At 40.9% G+C, this 17,098-nt stretch overlaps 1 long non-coding RNA gene across 1 annotated transcript in view; it reads left to right on the top strand.

The window, feature by feature from the left end:
- The window catches only part of Gm29685 (predicted gene, 29685), a 31,188-nt gene extending 14,404 nt beyond the window's left edge, over positions 1 to 16,784 (top strand). Inside the window, exons 3-6 of the long non-coding RNA NR_131147.1 lie at positions 5,609 to 5,702; positions 7,145 to 7,243; positions 8,104 to 8,207; positions 14,925 to 16,784. This is a non-coding gene — a long non-coding RNA (predicted gene, 29685). The remainder of the gene's footprint in view (positions 1 to 5,608; positions 5,703 to 7,144; positions 7,244 to 8,103; positions 8,208 to 14,924) is intronic.
- Positions 16,785 to 17,098: the final 314 nt, after the last annotated feature.

Here is a 17,098-nt window from a genome sequence, read left to right on the forward strand (position 1 = left end):
AGATGCAGAGTTTGAAGTTTGCCCAGCTGGGTTTTGGTCTTGCTTTGTTCCAGTATTTCCTTACTATGATGTTTTGGACTGGTAATATATATCCTGTAATGTTCGAGGTATGTTTTGTGCTTTTCAATTTTTACTTTATAGAGGATTATATTTAAGAGATTGCATGAATCTCAGAAGAGACTTTAAACTTTGGACTTTTAACATTGCTGAGACTGTTATAGACTGTAGGACTTTTGAAGTTGAACTAAATGCATTTTATGTTATGCTATGGATAGATATGCTCCCCCCACCCAGGACTTATGGGTTTGAATAAGCCTATAGGGGCAAGGGAGTGGAATGTGGTGTTTGAATTATGCGTGGCCCGGGGAGTTGCACTATTAGCATGGCCGTGTTGGAGTAAGTGTGTTAGTGTGGAGGTGAGCTTTGAAGCTCCTCCCAGTACAGAAGAGTCAGTCCTCTCTTGGCTGCCTTCTAATCAGATGCCAGAACTCTCATCTCCTTCTCCAGCACCATGTCTGCCTGGATGCTACCATGCTTTCTGCCATGATGATAATGGACTGAACCTCTGAAACTGTCAACCAGCCCCAATTAAATGTTGTCCCATATATGAGTTGCCGTGGTCATGGTATCTCTTCATACCAATGCAACCCTAACTTAGACAGTGTTCCTGGTTAAATCCCTCCAGTATTCATTAGCACTCACTATACCTGTGACACTCTGATAGGCATTATGGGAATTCAAAGCTCTTTAAGTAATATTTTAGTATCACAGTCCCCCCAAAGCACTTACATTTTGGTGAGTAAGAAGGAAAAAATTGAAATCAAACAGAATATGTCAAAAACAAACCAACACACTTATAAAATTCATAAACCCAGAGGATCAAACAAAGAACATTAGCTCAGGAGCCTCAGGAAATATTTAAGAAGGGAAGTAGACCTTGCCCAAGGCAAAATCAAAAAAAAAAAAGAAAGAAAGAAAGAAAGAAAGAAAGAAAGAAAGAAAGAAAGAAAGAAAGATGAGAAGAATAATGTTGTAATTCATTATCCCTCTTGTCATTGAATTTCATCACTAAAAGTTCTAACCAGGAAAAAAAAGTTTATTAGTGAAGGCTCAGTTACAGCTGGTAAACTCCACTCAGGCCTTTCTGGACAAAAAGAGACCACTCCCCTTCCCAAGTATTAACACTTTTACAGAATGATTAGAATAGATAAGTTAATAAGCTTCAGCAGAGAGTCTTAGGACAACTGCCAAGGCCCAGACACAGGGATGGGCTTTCCAGATAACAGCTTTTAGAAGCAGCTACCTCCAAGACCAGGCCTGTTCCAGGCACCCGGGACCATCTGCACCAACCAAACAGCTGATGCTTTCTCCTCCTTTCCACGCTGACTGATTCACAGAGATGAAGTTTCACATGAACTCATTCGATAAACTAAACTCAAATCCCATCAGACAGATATCCCTACCTTGTGCATATTTAGCTTTCTGCTCTCTGCAGAACAATAGGACCCGCTGAAAGGAAGTTGATGATTTGTTAGGTAATACAATTTACATGTCTGTCGTCATAATCGTGCTCAGAGGTTGTGCCTAGGATAGGAATGACCTATTCACCAGCTACTCCATTGGTATAACTAGTGGATACCATTTTATACTATACATTTACTCACTTAAGAGAGTATCCCAGGCTTCATAAAACAACAGATCAATAGTAACAACATTTCTGTCTACACTCTGGCTTCTGCTGTCTGGAGACAACTGATTGTCTGGTCTGCTATAGCCAGTTATTGTCCTCCTGCTATTTCTTCTTTATTCTAAAAGAGAATATTATATTTTTTGCCTTTTGTTGCCTAATTACAGCTTGAACTGTCAGTTCTGAGTACTTGAATCATTTGACAACTGAAGTATTTAGTAGTTGTACTTGTATCTGACTGTGAAAAGTGTTCCCAGCCAGTGTTTGAAATGCAAGGAAAAAAATGATCACCAACTCTCCCCATTCATATTCATATTGAGGACATTGTTTCCATCTTGACTTAGTAGCCGTCATCATTTAATATCGAGGAGAATCAGGAAGAGAGGATTGATGAACTAATAGCTACTCGGTACTTGTCATGTGCCAAGCACTGTGCTAAACTCTCAGCCTGGACCATTTCATCTAATTCTTGCTGCAACTAGAGAAATTTTACCATGACCATATTTGAGGAACAAACAACACATATACACACACACACAAATGTTATATGTATATGCCCATACATATAATATTTGTGTATGTGTGTGTGTACTTGCACATGCATGCACACATGTGTGCACACTCACCTGGGTCTACGTGTGGCTGTGTGTGTGTGTAAAAAACAAAACAATCTTACCAACAAACTGGTGGTTTTATAAGTATAATTACACTTTGAAAACTTTCTTTCTAAAATAAAGGAGTCCATACCAAAAAGTGGGATTCAAAAGGAATTCTTTGTTCCCTATGAGGAAACGGTGTATTTTTATTTTACTCTCCTCTACATCTCTTTAATGAGTTATGATGGTCCTCATGTATCTTACATAATCACCATATCACCTCTGAGAAAGAAACCACAACCCCAGATTTATTTATACACAATAATATGCTCTTAGGCTAACATTGATATGTGGAGATTTGTATATTTTTCATGAAGCCTATTGGTTTAACTCCTCTATCTAAAAAGTTGGGAGAGATCGAAATAATGATAGAAATACAGTTAGAGATCCATTTTTATCGACATAAGCCAGGTCTCAGCCGAGAAACGAAATTTTAATGGGAGCTTTCAGTTGGCAGAATAGCAGTGAAGAAGCAATTATCGATTATCAACTTCCCAGGTCTAAACACTAGTAACTGTACTAGCAGTAGATCAAGACAGGAATGAATTTCCAAACATGAGCAGAGAGCCTCACATGGCCTCACAGCTCGCTGTTAATCTGTGATGTGTTTTAAATAAGCCATTTAACTTCTTCCCCTTTTAGCTCCTCACTTATAAAATCAGGATTAGAATTAAATGTGCCAGATATTTTTTAGCATTAATTATTGTTTAGAACGTAGATGAAGTCCTGAGTGCTAAGCTCAACATCAATGCTCTGCTCTGTTTTGAGTCATCTATCTAATTTGGCAAGAGCTTTTAGTCAATTCTGTTTCTAAACAAGTTCATGGAAGGACAGCCCAAGCAGTTAAAGTCATCCTTTTGAAACTGGCTACCAATGACCTTTAGCATATAAACAAAATAGGAGCAATTACTCAGGAAGAATTACCCTAGAAGCATCTGTAGCTAAGCAGAAATTGGGTGTTTAGCAAAACATCAATTCAGTGGCATTTTTCTCCTACTAGAAGTCATTAATAATATGAAATTATATTAGTTAGCCACTAGAATTTCACTACAGATAACACCTAGGACTTTTGAGTGACTAAAACTGACTTAATAGAGTAAAGTTGAAAATATTTCCTGTTGATTGTATTCAGATTGACCACCACATTTTAAGCTAAATGGAAGGAAAAGGAAGGGTATTCTCAGAGGGGTTGGAGAAGAGAAACCATAATTAGAATATATTACTTGAAAAAAAATCTATTTTCAACAAAAGAGAGAAAATAGCCTTTCTAAACTAGTAAAATCTCATTTATAAAAACTGATAAAATGCATAATTCTATGTAAATGAGAACACTAATCTAGCCAACAAATAAGTATGTAATACTGTTGTGTGTCAAGCAAAATTCTAGTTTTCTGGCAATACAGATAGATAAAATCCTTACCAAGGTAGATCTTACCTTCTAGGGGCATGGGAAGAGAGAAAAGAAAATGTAAGAAATAAACATAAGTAAATTAAACATATCAAACGCCTAGAAAATCCACTATAGGGAAAAAGGGGAAAGAGAAATTACAGAGAGTGACAAGATAGCTGGAAAGCTTGAAGTGGAGTGAAAATCATTTAAATAGGGTGAGCAAGAAAGGCCTTTTTCGTAAGGGTAATTTGAACAGCAGCCTCTAGAGCCTTGCTAATAGTTTTTTGGAGAAAATACATTCCACATAGAGAAAAGAGCAAATGCTTAAGCCTGAACATACTTAAAACATTGGACTGAGGGTGGTTTTTTTTTATTTATTTATGTATTTATTTTATGTATATGAGCACACTGTAGCTGTCTTCAGATATAGCAGATCCCAATACAGATGGTTGTGAGCCACCATGTGGTTGCTGGGAATTGAACTCAGGACCTCTGGAAGAGCAGTCGGTGCAGGAGTTGCTGAAAGTTCTATATATTCATCTGAAGGCTGCTAGCAGAATATTGACTTCCAAGCAGCCAGGAGGAAGATCTTGAAGCTCACACCCACAATGACATACCTACTCCAGCAAGGCCACATCTACTCCAACAGGGCCATAACTTCTAATAGTGCCACTCCCTGGGCTGAGCATAGACAAATCATCACAAAGACCAAGCTGCACATCTGCTACATATGTGCAGGGAGGCCTGGATCCAGCTCGTGAATATTCTTTGCCTGATGGTTCAGTCTCTGACAGACCCAAGAGTCCACGTTAGTTGACTCTATTGAGCTTCCTGTGGAGTTACTATCCCCTTCGGAGTCCACAATAGATCTTTGTGTATCCATGTGTCTAACACAAGTGTGAAGTTCCCTCATAACCCAGAAGAGGCTATCAGACACCTCGTAGTGTTACAAGCTACCGTGAGCCATCCATTATGGGTGACAGGAATTGAACTTAGGTCTTCTGGAAGAATAGCAAATGTTCAACTTCTGAACCATCTCTCTAGAACCTAATGATATCTATAAAAGGACCAAAACAATAGGACCTACCTTAACTGGTTGTGACTGTAATAATTCGTTATCAGTGTTATACATGGATTGTAATAACTAAGTAGACCCCAGTTGTTTTTATTTTCATTCTTGTTATAAATAGAATATTCTCTCCATTGTTCCTAGAAACATAGTATATGACAAATGCTATTTGCCCTCTTTTGCTTCATTCAACATGAAAATGAATAAAACCCACCATAAATTCTCAAGGGGCACCAACCCCTTATAAGGAACCATATGATCAATATAAAATTTTGAAAACATCTTTAATACAGGCAATGTGGAAATTCCTTTTCTGAGTGTAGGGATATCAAAATAAAGTTACTACCCCCCAAGGACTTTCCATAATTGAGCATAAATAACATTGAGTATCAACATTAAATGTTGGTGGCAATAGACCAAATTAGTAGTCAAGAATAAAACTTTAAATAGCAGGGCAGTCATTAAGAGCTTGGGTATAGAGAAGTAACGTAGTGAAGAGGTAACTAGTAGAAATTTGTCATTTTGAATCTGATGATTCTTTTTCTAGCAATTTCCTCCTTAGGAAAGCCTCCAACTCGAGAACTCAGTTACAATTAATGTTTTTCAAACAATGTAGAAACAAAGAAATGGAAACATGAACTTCATGGGCAGGTGATGGGTGTCTAACTGGATGCTCTATGCTATTTTGAAAGAGATAAAAGGGCAAAGCATAGTTTGAGATCAAAGTCATGGCAGCGGTTGTGACAGTGACATAGTCTTTAGCAGGTTCATCTTTCCATGACACTTGTGTTTCTTGCTTCTTTCAGGGATCCCTTAGTGCCTGCATGTGTTTCCTGGTCAAGAGTGAATTCTATGAGCCTCCCAGGATGTTTGACATCTTGAATTCCTTGGGAAGGATACGTGAGTGATAGAGAGCTAAGTTAGCTGATGGGGTAGCTAAGATAGCTCCAGTGTCTTCTAATCAAGAACTAATTGGTCACAGTTCGTATGTCAAATAGGTATGAAAGAAAAGATAGAAATCATGTAATCTGAGTAGAAAGTTCATGTAATAGCTTGATAGATAAGTAATGATGCAGAGGTGGGAATACACTTTAAAACAGGTACCTGATTGAGATATTTAAAACAACAAACTCATAGAAAGGAATTCAGGGAGAAATGATGCTTTGGCGAAGCAGCCTGGGAAACTTTAACCTTACTGTTTAGTCTTCCTAAAGCTAGCCAGCCTGCCTCTTCTGCCTATACACGTATGCACGTGTGCATGCCAGATGCATGCGCTGTGCCTGCACAGCTCAGAAGGGAGTGCCAGATCTCCTGGAACTGGTGTTGTGGATGATTATGAGTCATGACGTGTGTGCTGGGGAACTGAAGCTGGCTCTTCTGCGTGAGCAAGTGTTCTTAACCCGCTGAGTCATTTCTCCATCTTTCCAGCTTTACTCACAAGAACCAAAACAGAAAAGACAAAATCCAGACTGACCACGCTCTGGTTGTCGCTACGCCATCCCTAGGAGGGTATCAACTGGAATTTGCTCGTTCTCCTCTACTGTCGAGCCATCATCAGCACAGCATCTACTCTCAACTCCTTTGGTTTGCTGCTTTAGCATCTCTAACATTCTGCACATGAATTTGCTTCCTGGCCACTCCTGTGTCTAGGTCTTCACGCTATCATCAAGTGCCTATCTCTGAACTCTGCCCTTAGGTGATCCAAATCAGAGCTTGAGACCAAATTGGCCCACCTCAGCATATCTTGAACTGTATTTAAATTTTAAATCATGCTGGTAATGATGTGCAGTAAAGTGAACACTCATCCAGTCTCTGGAGGGAGTGACACCCTGAACAGACACCATTGTACTTCCTCACCCCAACTCCCCTCAGATCTTCCCCTCCTTACCAACTTAATGTTCTCTTTCTGTCTCCCAGTTCCTATCCCACCATCTCTCTCCTGTCTCAAACAAACAAACAAAACCCACATGCATGAAAAATAATCCAAACAAATAAATAATCACTAATACCTAAAAAAAAAAAATGCAGGCTGGAGAGATGGCTCAGTGGTTTAGAGGACTGACTGCTCTTGCAGCAGAGGTCCTGAGTTCAATTCCCAGCAACTACATGGTGGCTCACATCTGTCTATAGTGGGATCTGACACCCTCTTCTGGTGTGTCTGAAGACAGCTAGAGTGTATTCATATGTATAAGATAAATAAATGCAACACACACACACAAGCACAAATATAGAGTTCATTTTGTGCTGGTCAGCTACTCCTACGCATGAGGCCTGCCCTCGGTTATGGTTGGTACACTCGGTGTCACTACATTGGCGATAACTGATTTTCTCTTTCTCAGCAGGTATTAATTGCAAATGGCTTCTTGGTTAGAGTGAAATAGAACTCCAGTCTACTTCTCCTCTCTCGGCGCTGGGACCTCATCTGGCTCTAACTTGTGCAGGTCCTGTGTGTGCTACCACAGTCTCTGTTAGTTCTTGTGTGTGTCAACCCTTGTGTCCCTGGAAGACACAATTTCTTTGGTGTTATCCATCTCCTCTCGCTATTGTCATCTTTCTTCCTTCTTAGATCCCTGAACCCTGAGAGGAGGGCTTTGATGATGACATCCCATTTAGAAATGAGAGCTCCAAAATCTCTCATTCTTTGCAAATTGTCCAGTTGTGGGTCTCTGTTAGTCCCCATCTACTGCAAGAAACTTCTCTGATGAGGGTTTCAGCAGTGTTCAGATCTTCATTACAAATGCTGGGGGTGGAAGGGTTACATATTCACAGGAAGTACTTTACTGTTTAAAAAATGTATTATTAGAACAGATGTGTTTCCCACTAGCTTGAATGCAGCCACTCCCAAGCACAGAGTATGATGAAGTGATTTATTCAGTGAAAGGGGATTTATGGAGAGAAAAAAAGCACACCAAACCAAACCAAGCAAGCAAGCAAACAAACAAACAAAAAAACACAGTAGTTTTGTAGTGATTGGAATGAGGAGGAAATACAGGATGCCTCTGGACTAGGACAACCATAGGAATTTTGAGATTTAAAGCCATAAAAGTAGAATGTTACATATATAGGCAAGGCTCAGGAATAAACAGGTGGACAGGTAGAGATGCATCAAAAATAATTCTGTGGTTTTCAGTGCTACTTTTAAGAAGACATTCTGGTTTTGAAAATCAGTTTCAGAGCCTAGCTTCTTGGAATTTAAAGAATAAGGAAGGGTTTTAGTGTGGATGATCAACAAGGCAAGTGCAATGGGGAGGTCAAAACAGTGAATCAGCCTTTAAAGGTCTTTACATTCTCTTCCTAAAAGGTCACTGGTGACTGTCAAAACATCCAGAAAGTGATGAGGCAGAACTCAGACACCAGGAAGGAACAACAGGAACAAAGTGAGGTTACATATGCAAAATGATTTAGGTAAGTTTGGAAATGAAGACAAAGTTAAAAACAACAAACAGGGATTTGAAATGCTGATGTTGAGAAAATAGTATCGTGCCCTGATTAAAGAAAAATAACTGACCTTAAAAATGATGTCTTCCTGGCATTATGATCAACATTTCAACACTGGGTAACTGGACAAAGTGGGGGTTTCACTGCAGCATTTCTCTACTTGCACAGTGTTGGTTGGTCATTTCACCCCCTTTATTAGCTTTCCTTATTCCTCCTTTCCACTTCACGTCCATCATAACACCTTCATTTACATTCACATTCCCCTTGCCTTTGGAGTCCACAATTTGGGAGAAATGTGCAATGCTTGACTTTGTAAGATGGTCCTTGATTCTATTCATTTTCCTCCAAACAAAACATCATTCTTCTTTATAAAAGAATAATATGTTACATATAAAATATTTTTTCATTATTATCCATCTATGTCTTAGCTACCTTTCTATTGCTATGATAAGACATTATGACCAAGAGCAACTTGAAAAGCAAAGGGTCTATTTCATCTTACAGTTTGTAATTCATCATCCAGGGAAGTCAGGCAAGGAATTCAAGGCAGGAACCTGGAGACAGGAACTTATGGAAAAATCTGGAAAAGTGCTGCTTACTGACGTGCTCCTGATGGCTTGTGCAGCCTACATTCTTAAACACCCCAGGACTCCCAGCCTAAGTATACCTCTGCCTACATTGGGCCTGACCCTCGTACGTCATCAATCCATCAATCACTAAATCAAAAAAAAAAAAAAAAAGTCCCACAAACTTGCCTACAAACCAATCTTAGGGAGGCAATTTCTCAGTTTTGGTTCCCTCTTCTCAGATAACCCCAGCTTGTGCCATGTAGACAAAACACTGGCCAGTACAATTTGTTGATTGGCATCTAAGCTAATTTCACAGTTTGAAGATTGTGAGGCAATAGAAACGTACATTCAGCTATTTCTGTAGTAAGTTGACTTTGATCTCCTGAAGGCATGCTCACCAATTTATGGGTCATGTATTTCAGGCGGATTTTTAATTTTTGAGAAATCCCCCATACTGATTTCCAAGTTGCTGAGCTAATTGTTCTCATTGTTGACAAAAGTACAACAAAGCATACATTGGTGTCCTAGTTAGGTTTCTAATTGCTATGCTAAACACCATAACCAAAGGCGTACTTGGATTACATTCTGTCATTGAGGGAGGAGGTCAAGGAAGAAACTCAAGGGAGGGATCTAAAGACCAGAACTGAAGAGGTGATGAAGAAACATTTCTTTTACTGGCTTGCTCCTCATGCCTTGTTCAGCCTACTTTCTTAAACGAGTATGTTTATGTCCAAGATTTGCAACCTCTGCAGTGAGCTAGGCTCTCCCATATCAATCATCAATCAAGAAAATGCATGTCAGACTTGCCTATAGGTCAATCAATCAATTGAATGCATTCAAATGACACTATCTTGTGTCAAGTAGACATTCAACTAATCTACGCAAATGGGAAGAAGGAATTCTTTCAACAAACAGTGCTGGAAAAACTGGGCATCTCCATGTAGAAGCAGGAAATTAGATCCTCATCTTTCACTCTGTACAAAAGTGAACTCAGAATAAAGACCTTAATGCAAGACCTGAAGCATTGAATTACTAGAGGAAAGCATGTCAAGATATAGACATAGGCAAGAACTTTCTAAATAGGGTTCCGGTAGGTCAGACGATGATAGCAAGAATTGATGAGTGGGATCTGTATCCAATTTAAAACTTCTGCATAACAACAACAAGTCAATAGAAGAAACACCCTTTAGTGTACAAGAAAAATCCATGGCAAATATTCACCCCATAAAGGATAAGGATCTAAAATATAGAAAGAAATTTAAAAATTGAAGAGCAAAAAGACAAATAATCCAATTTATTAATGGGCAAATTAGTTGACACGTTTCTTAAACTCCATGTATTCTAGAAGGCACTGGCTCAACTCATTTCAGAACACTTGGCGTCCTGTGTTATGACATAGTACTTGATGGCATAGATTCAATCACAGGAAAATATGCAGAAAGCAAGGACCAGCCAAGGTACTGACACGTGTTCTTTACACCTTTCTATTCTCTAAACAAACTTGGTTTTGTCTGATATAAAAGCAAGACATGGGAAGGGGATTTTTAATTCAAAGCTCACACTCTTTCTTCCAAAAGCATTTTTTTTTAACATAGTCACTTTACAAAGTCCAGAGTGCAAGCGAGGACTCAAGTTGCAGAGCAATTACATGGGTTTCTGCATTTGGAAACTTGGTTCCTCCAAGCCACAGAAATGAAAACAAAGCATATATGAAAAATGACCGTCCTGCTGTTCTGTGAGTGTTTGCATGCTGTTTCCCAGCAGAGACCCAGCCTCAGACTTGTGCACGCTCAGAAAGGTAAAAGACTGCATTTGAGGAACAGGACTGGAGGAATAGAGCTCATCTCTTTTGTTCCCTGCCAAGCTTACCTTGACATTTACTTTTATAAACACAATCAGCAAAGACTTGCAAAGAAATTATCCTTTCAGTCCACATCTGGAGTTTTTCTTGGCTGCCACATTTTAAACCAGCTAAGAGAGTCATTCTCTTCCATTCAGCAATAATCATTAGCAATGCACTGTGCCTTGTGTTGCATCTCATGCCTAACTTCCTTTTGGACTAGGAATGGCATCTTCTTTTTGTCACAGCAGGGTGAAATGAAAAGCCCTTTGTGTCACTTTTGTATTCCACTAACCATCCTAGTATATGCTGATGGCCATGCAAAGGGAACATGGAAGCACTGAAAACTACTTTGTTGCTGGGGTTACAGCTCATCTATTTCTTCTTTCACTCATACATTAGAATGTTATCCTAGAACTGAGTTAAGAAGGTAGAGGTATACAGATATTTCAATCTAAATGTTGTCTCGTATATGTTTAATCTACCTGTACAATTTAAAGGAAGAGAACAGACTCAGCAAAATATTCTTGGGATTTTGTTGTTGCTCTTTTAAACACTTAACCACCACTACCCCTTAAAAAAAAAAAAGGATTCAAATGAAATGGTCTGAGCCTAAGAGGGACTGGGGCTCTAATTATTTATACAAATCATATGACAATAGTGTATTCTTTCCTCTGTCATGTTTACAAAACAGTGTTCTGAAACTAAATTCACAATTTACGTGAGTGTTGCTCTGTATTCTCTCTGGGTGGTTTTTGTTTTGTTTTGTTTTGTTTTGTTTTATTTTGTTTGCATTCTTACCCCTCAGTAATTTAGGCACACCTTCAGCTACCAGAACTCAACACAATTTGTTCCCATTTAACATTACTCCATCCCATCTGCAGACACCAAACCCAGACACTGTTGCTGATGCCAAGAAGCACTTGCTGACAGGAGCCTGGTATAGCTGTCCCCTGAGAGACTCTGCCAAAGCCTGACCAATACAGATGCAGATACAGGGACCCCAGTGGAGGAGTTAGGGGAAGGACTGAAGGAGCTGAAGGGGTTTGCAACCCCATGGGAAGAACAACAATATCAACCAACAAGACACCCCCCCCCCTTCTCCCAGAGCTCCCAGGGACTAAACCACCAACCAAAAAAGTACACATGGAGAGACCCATGGCTCCTACTGTATATGTGAGAGAGGATGGCCTTGTCCGGCATCAATGGGAGGGGAGGCCGTAGGTCCTGTAAAGGCTTGATTCCCCAGTGTAGGGGAATGCTAGGGCAGTGAGGTGAGAGTTGGTGGCGGGGGGGGGGGGGTAGAGCCCTCATAGAAACAGGAAGAAGAAGTGATGGCATAGGGATTTTTGGAGGGGAAAGCAGGAAGGGGGACAACATTTGAAATGTAAACAAATAAGATAACCAACTAAAAAAAACAAGATTACTAAAGGATAAAAGGATTGAGTGCTAGTCACACATAAACCCATAGAGACGTTCCCCTTCCTGATTTGTACTGTGTTGTCATGTCAGCCAAGCTCTGTTAGCTTAAATACTATATTATAATTGTAGAACACCTACATAATACAGAGTGAAGAGTTGTGGTCATAGTTCTGTTTACTTGGCCAATTTAGAAACCCAAACAAGGTCATTTGAACTGGTTCTATGGGTCTTTCTGGTTTTGCCCAACTTGGTTGAATTTACCTTTTTGTACAGATCCTCCCATATAGGGAAGAATAAGAGACCTCTGTAAAATCATGCCTCAGAATAAAGAGGTTGTCACGGATATGTGACATCTATACTCCATTTATTAATGTCAAGAATTTGTCTTGTATGGACTCCCAAGATCGATAATTTCATACAGATGGGTAGGAGATGTTTATATCAGTTACACTTCCAAGGACTTGAAGCAAATAGGATGGGATATGAGGAAAGTTGGAATGGAATTGAAGTCTCAGCACAGGCCTCAGTGTGTTCCCTAGAGTCCCCAGAAGGGCTGTCCCCTCACATCTGAGCTGAACTAAAGCAAGGAGCCAGGCCTCTGTGTCCATTTTTATTTCATATCTCCACCCAAATCAACCAGCCATAGAAACTATGCTGCTTCCAAGAAGGAAATGAGGAGGGAATTGGGAACAAGCTCTCTGTACCCAGCACTTCTGATCCCCAAGGGAACAAGGTCACTGCTGTGACAGCAGGTTCTGCTATAAAGTATGAGCACAGAGAGAGGACTCTGGGGGTGGAGAATGGAGAATGCAGGGACACAAGCCATTCACCTTGTCTTGCCCCCAAAGTGTCCATCGGTCCTGGTACTGCCTTAAAGGACCAAGTACACACACACACACACACACACACACACACACACACACACCTCTTAAAAAACTGATTTTAAAGTAGATGTGTCATGTTGATGGAATCATTTAATAATTATCTTATTCCTTTATGAATCTACAATTCTTTTGTAACAACACTTCATATTGAAAAGAATTTCCATAGGATAAAACCTTATTTTCTTTCATCAGTCTTTCTCAAACTGGAAAGAGAATATCCTTAGGGTGTGTGTGGGGTGTGTGTATGTGTGTATGTGTGTGTGAATATGTGTGTATATAGGTGTGTAAACATGTATATATGTGTGCCTCTCTATATACATATATATATGCATATATATGCCTGTGTATACATCTATATATTTGTATATACATATGTGTATGTATGTGTATGCATGTATATATGTATATGCATATCTCCAAAAAGTTTATACATGTTTCACATTTAAAACATAGTAGAAATGAAGAAAACATTTGTACTAAAGAATGAGAGACATGAGGACTTAAATCTTGCCTGTATTGAGCCTTGGAAACTGCTCTGTGGGGGGGGGGGGGATAAATACATGAAAAGTTTAATTTTAAGATAAAAAAAACTCAAGGATCTTTTAAGAGACTATTTTTAAAGGGAAAAAACCCAAAACTGTCACATGCATGAACACCTACACTTACCTGTCCAGACACAAAAATATATATTGAGGATTAAAGGTATGTAGATAAATATGGAACTTGCTGGCTGAGTATGAAGGTGCATGTCCACAAATCAGGACAGTGAAATGACAACATGGACAATGACTACTAACTGATAGGAATGGTCACTATAAGGGGCCTAGACATTTTATTATGACCAAGAACAAACCAACAGAAGTATACAAACGTAGGGGAGTTGAATTTGTTACTTTAGAAAATCCATTCCGTTTTTTTACATTAAAAAAAAATCTCTCTTTATCGTTTATTTACCAGTTGTCACGTTGGTGAGAAAAACAAATCTTTTCTACCATTCTGACCCCAGTATCTGTTTGCCACTGAACTGAGGCCAGGCTGACTCTGATGTCCAGGTGCTCAGGCAGCCAGCTGATGGACCAATCCTGTAAGGAAGTTTTGATGGCTATAGATTCAAGACAAACGGGTCCTGTGTCCACACAACTCACATTTGTGTTTGATTTCCCTCAAGATTCTGTACCGCCCCCTAATTGCCCTACAATCCTAATTCTAAAACCTTGGACTCTGTGGCTGCCCTCCAGTTCAAAGGGCCACTCTGAAGTTCCACTGTGTCTCTTCTTCCCACTGTCTTTTCTCAAGTATGTACACTCGAGCTTCTTGGATTCCCATCAGATAGGAAATTGTGACTCTAGGGAAATGAGCCAAAATTAGCCCATTTTCTCCTTAGAAGAAACTTCTTCTCCATAGACACAATCCTATTTGCCTTAAAACCATAAACTACTTAATATGCAACATCAACCTTCTCTTGTTGCTGAAACTGACTAAAAAGGAAAAAGAAACAAAAGAGAGGAAAAAAAAGATCTCAAATGTAAGACAAGAGTTCAAGGACCTTTCTCAGCCGAATCAGCCTGATAAAAGTGGCTTTTCCAAGGTGACTATTTTTAGCCCTCGTCTTCTCCCTACCAAAATATGTTCTCACTAGTACAAAATGTTAGCTTACATGCGCTAAGACTCGTTTCTCCCTGGTTGTGTGTTTAGTAAAAATAACTCCACCCAAGTAAAGCAAACGGTTTCTGAGAGTTTGAAATGATGTCGATGGAAGGCAGGTTTCATGTGACTCTAATAGATAAACTGTATCAGATGACCGTGTGGAGATTAATTGTTTGAGCTATTATTACTGCATTTTATAAGCATATTGAATTTATTGCCTCTTATAATTGCACACTGTGGACATAGGAGACCCAAAGGTCCTATTATGTAGAAGAAAAAAAAAAAACCTTATATTCTTCTGCTCTGATTCCAATTTTACCAGATGGCCCACATCAGCAATTCCTGGACATTATCTTTCAAAAACACCAGTCAGCATCCCCTGGTAATGGGCAAAGAGACTCCTTTTGGTGACTGTGGCCTTCTTTCAGTCAGGGGCATAGCAGATGGCCGTCCGTTGTTCATCCTAGCTTGGTGACCAAAGCAATCTTATGCCTAGGCCACCAGAAAATCAAACCAAATCAAATCCAAGCAGCACAGAATGGAAGGAGGAAGACAGAACTGCATTCTACCATCCTATCCAGCGCAGGTGAAGAAAGATGCCCACAGACCTGCCCTCCACCCCCACAGCATGAGCAGGCCATAGACACACAGAGCCGAGACGACCACTACGTGACATAGCATAGGAAGAAGAAGACACAGACCTGTGGACCACCATGCCAACCAGCTGCATGACCAGCCTTCAGCAGGAACCACCACAGTGTGAAAGTATTTGGTGGTGGTCAGATAGGAGAGAAAGAGAGATGGAGCAGCTTGAACATTATGAAGAGCGACAGAACTGGAGACTCAAGGGTGGAGATGAATCGTCTGTTGTGAGTGGACCTACAGCCATGGTGAGGTCCCAGCCTAAGCTGCTGCTGAGGGCCATGTCTGGGACTGTGGCTATGCATCATCAGGGATCAGTATTGATGTCCCCATGAGAGGTTATGTGGGTGTCCAGAGGATGTACAGAACTGGCCCTGCCCCTCACTGGCTCTGGAGAGCCTCACTGGTGGTAGCACTCACTTGTATTGCCCAGTGGGCCCTGCGCTTAGTCAGGCAGCACATTGGAGCTGGCCCCAGTGGTGGGGGAGTGGTAGAGCAGGCCCCAACTGTGTGAATGTGGGAGAACTAACCCCTCCATTTGTCTGCTTAGAATGACATGGACACAGAGGTGATCTGCACCCCCAACCCTGGCAATCAAGAAAGCTGTCCCCAGGTTCTTGAGCACAAGAGAACTAGTCTTGCCCTTCATCTGCTGAAGCACTTGGGACAGCAGACCCTGCACCTCACCTGGACAGTACAGCAGAGCTGATGCTGGTGATGGGGGACCAAGTGAGCTGGCCTTGAGGGTAAGAGTATGGGAGAGCTGGCCTAGCCACTCATCTGCCATGAGGTAGTGTGGATGCTCACCACCTACAGTAATCAGTAGTAGGGAGAGCTGTCCCTGAGAGCAGGAGAGCTAGTCCCTCTCTGAGGCTACTCAGTCACTGGCTGTAGCACTTAAGAAATTGGAAACCTCACCTGGGCAACACAGTGGAGCTTGCCCTGGTGGTGAAAGCACAGGTGAGCACCAAGGATGAGAGAACAAGAGAGCTGATCTAGCCTCTGGCAGGCTGCAGCATTTGGTTAGAGTGAGTTTGACTGGACAGCACAGTGGACTGGCCCAGGAGGCACAAACACAGATGAGCTGACCCCAAGGATGTTACAGCAGGAACACCAACCCTGCCTCCTGCCAATGGTGGCACTGGGTGGCCTAGCCAGAGCAGTTCTGGAAAGCTAGCCATGATGGTGTGGATAAGGAAGAGCCAGTTGGATGACCAGATCAGCTACCACCCAAGATAAGATCTAGGGCTCTAAGCTGACCCACCCCAAAATCTGTATCATCTGCTACTGCTTGGGACCTGTGAAAAGGCCAGTCCTGGTGACCCAAAGCTGCAGGATCTCCATGACACAGGGCAACACCAGGATAACTGGGAAGAGGCCTGGGGAGGAGTCAATACTGATGGTGTCACAGAAGCCAGCGATCTTGGACCAGACGAGTGATGTACTGCAATGAATACTTGCAAGTGACGATGTATGGACAGAGATATATACATGGGTCACACTGTGATACACTACAGCTTCCATAATGAAATATTTTCTGTGCTTTGTTGTTATTGGTGTTGGTGCAGGGGGCGTGTGGCAGTAGTAGCGTGTGGCTGTTTTGAGGGGGAAGGAAGTTACACATGCAGAAAGTGGATCTGAGGGACAGGGAGATGAACAGGACTGGGGTCCATGATGGGAAACTCACAAAGAATCAATTAGATGTCTAAAAAAAATCTGTCAGTATCTGTCTCCATCATGCAATACAGCTTTCTCTTCACAGAAGGAAAGACATTTCTGTGGCTGTCTATGATAGAGAACGATCAATCTAGGAACACAAAACATGAACATCTTTGCGGAGTAACTCCTTCTGGT

Source organism: Mus musculus, chromosome 10 (genome assembly GCF_000001635.26).
Source record: "Mus musculus strain C57BL/6J chromosome 10, GRCm38.p6 C57BL/6J".
Lineage (NCBI taxonomy): Eukaryota > Metazoa > Chordata > Mammalia > Rodentia > Muridae > Mus > Mus musculus.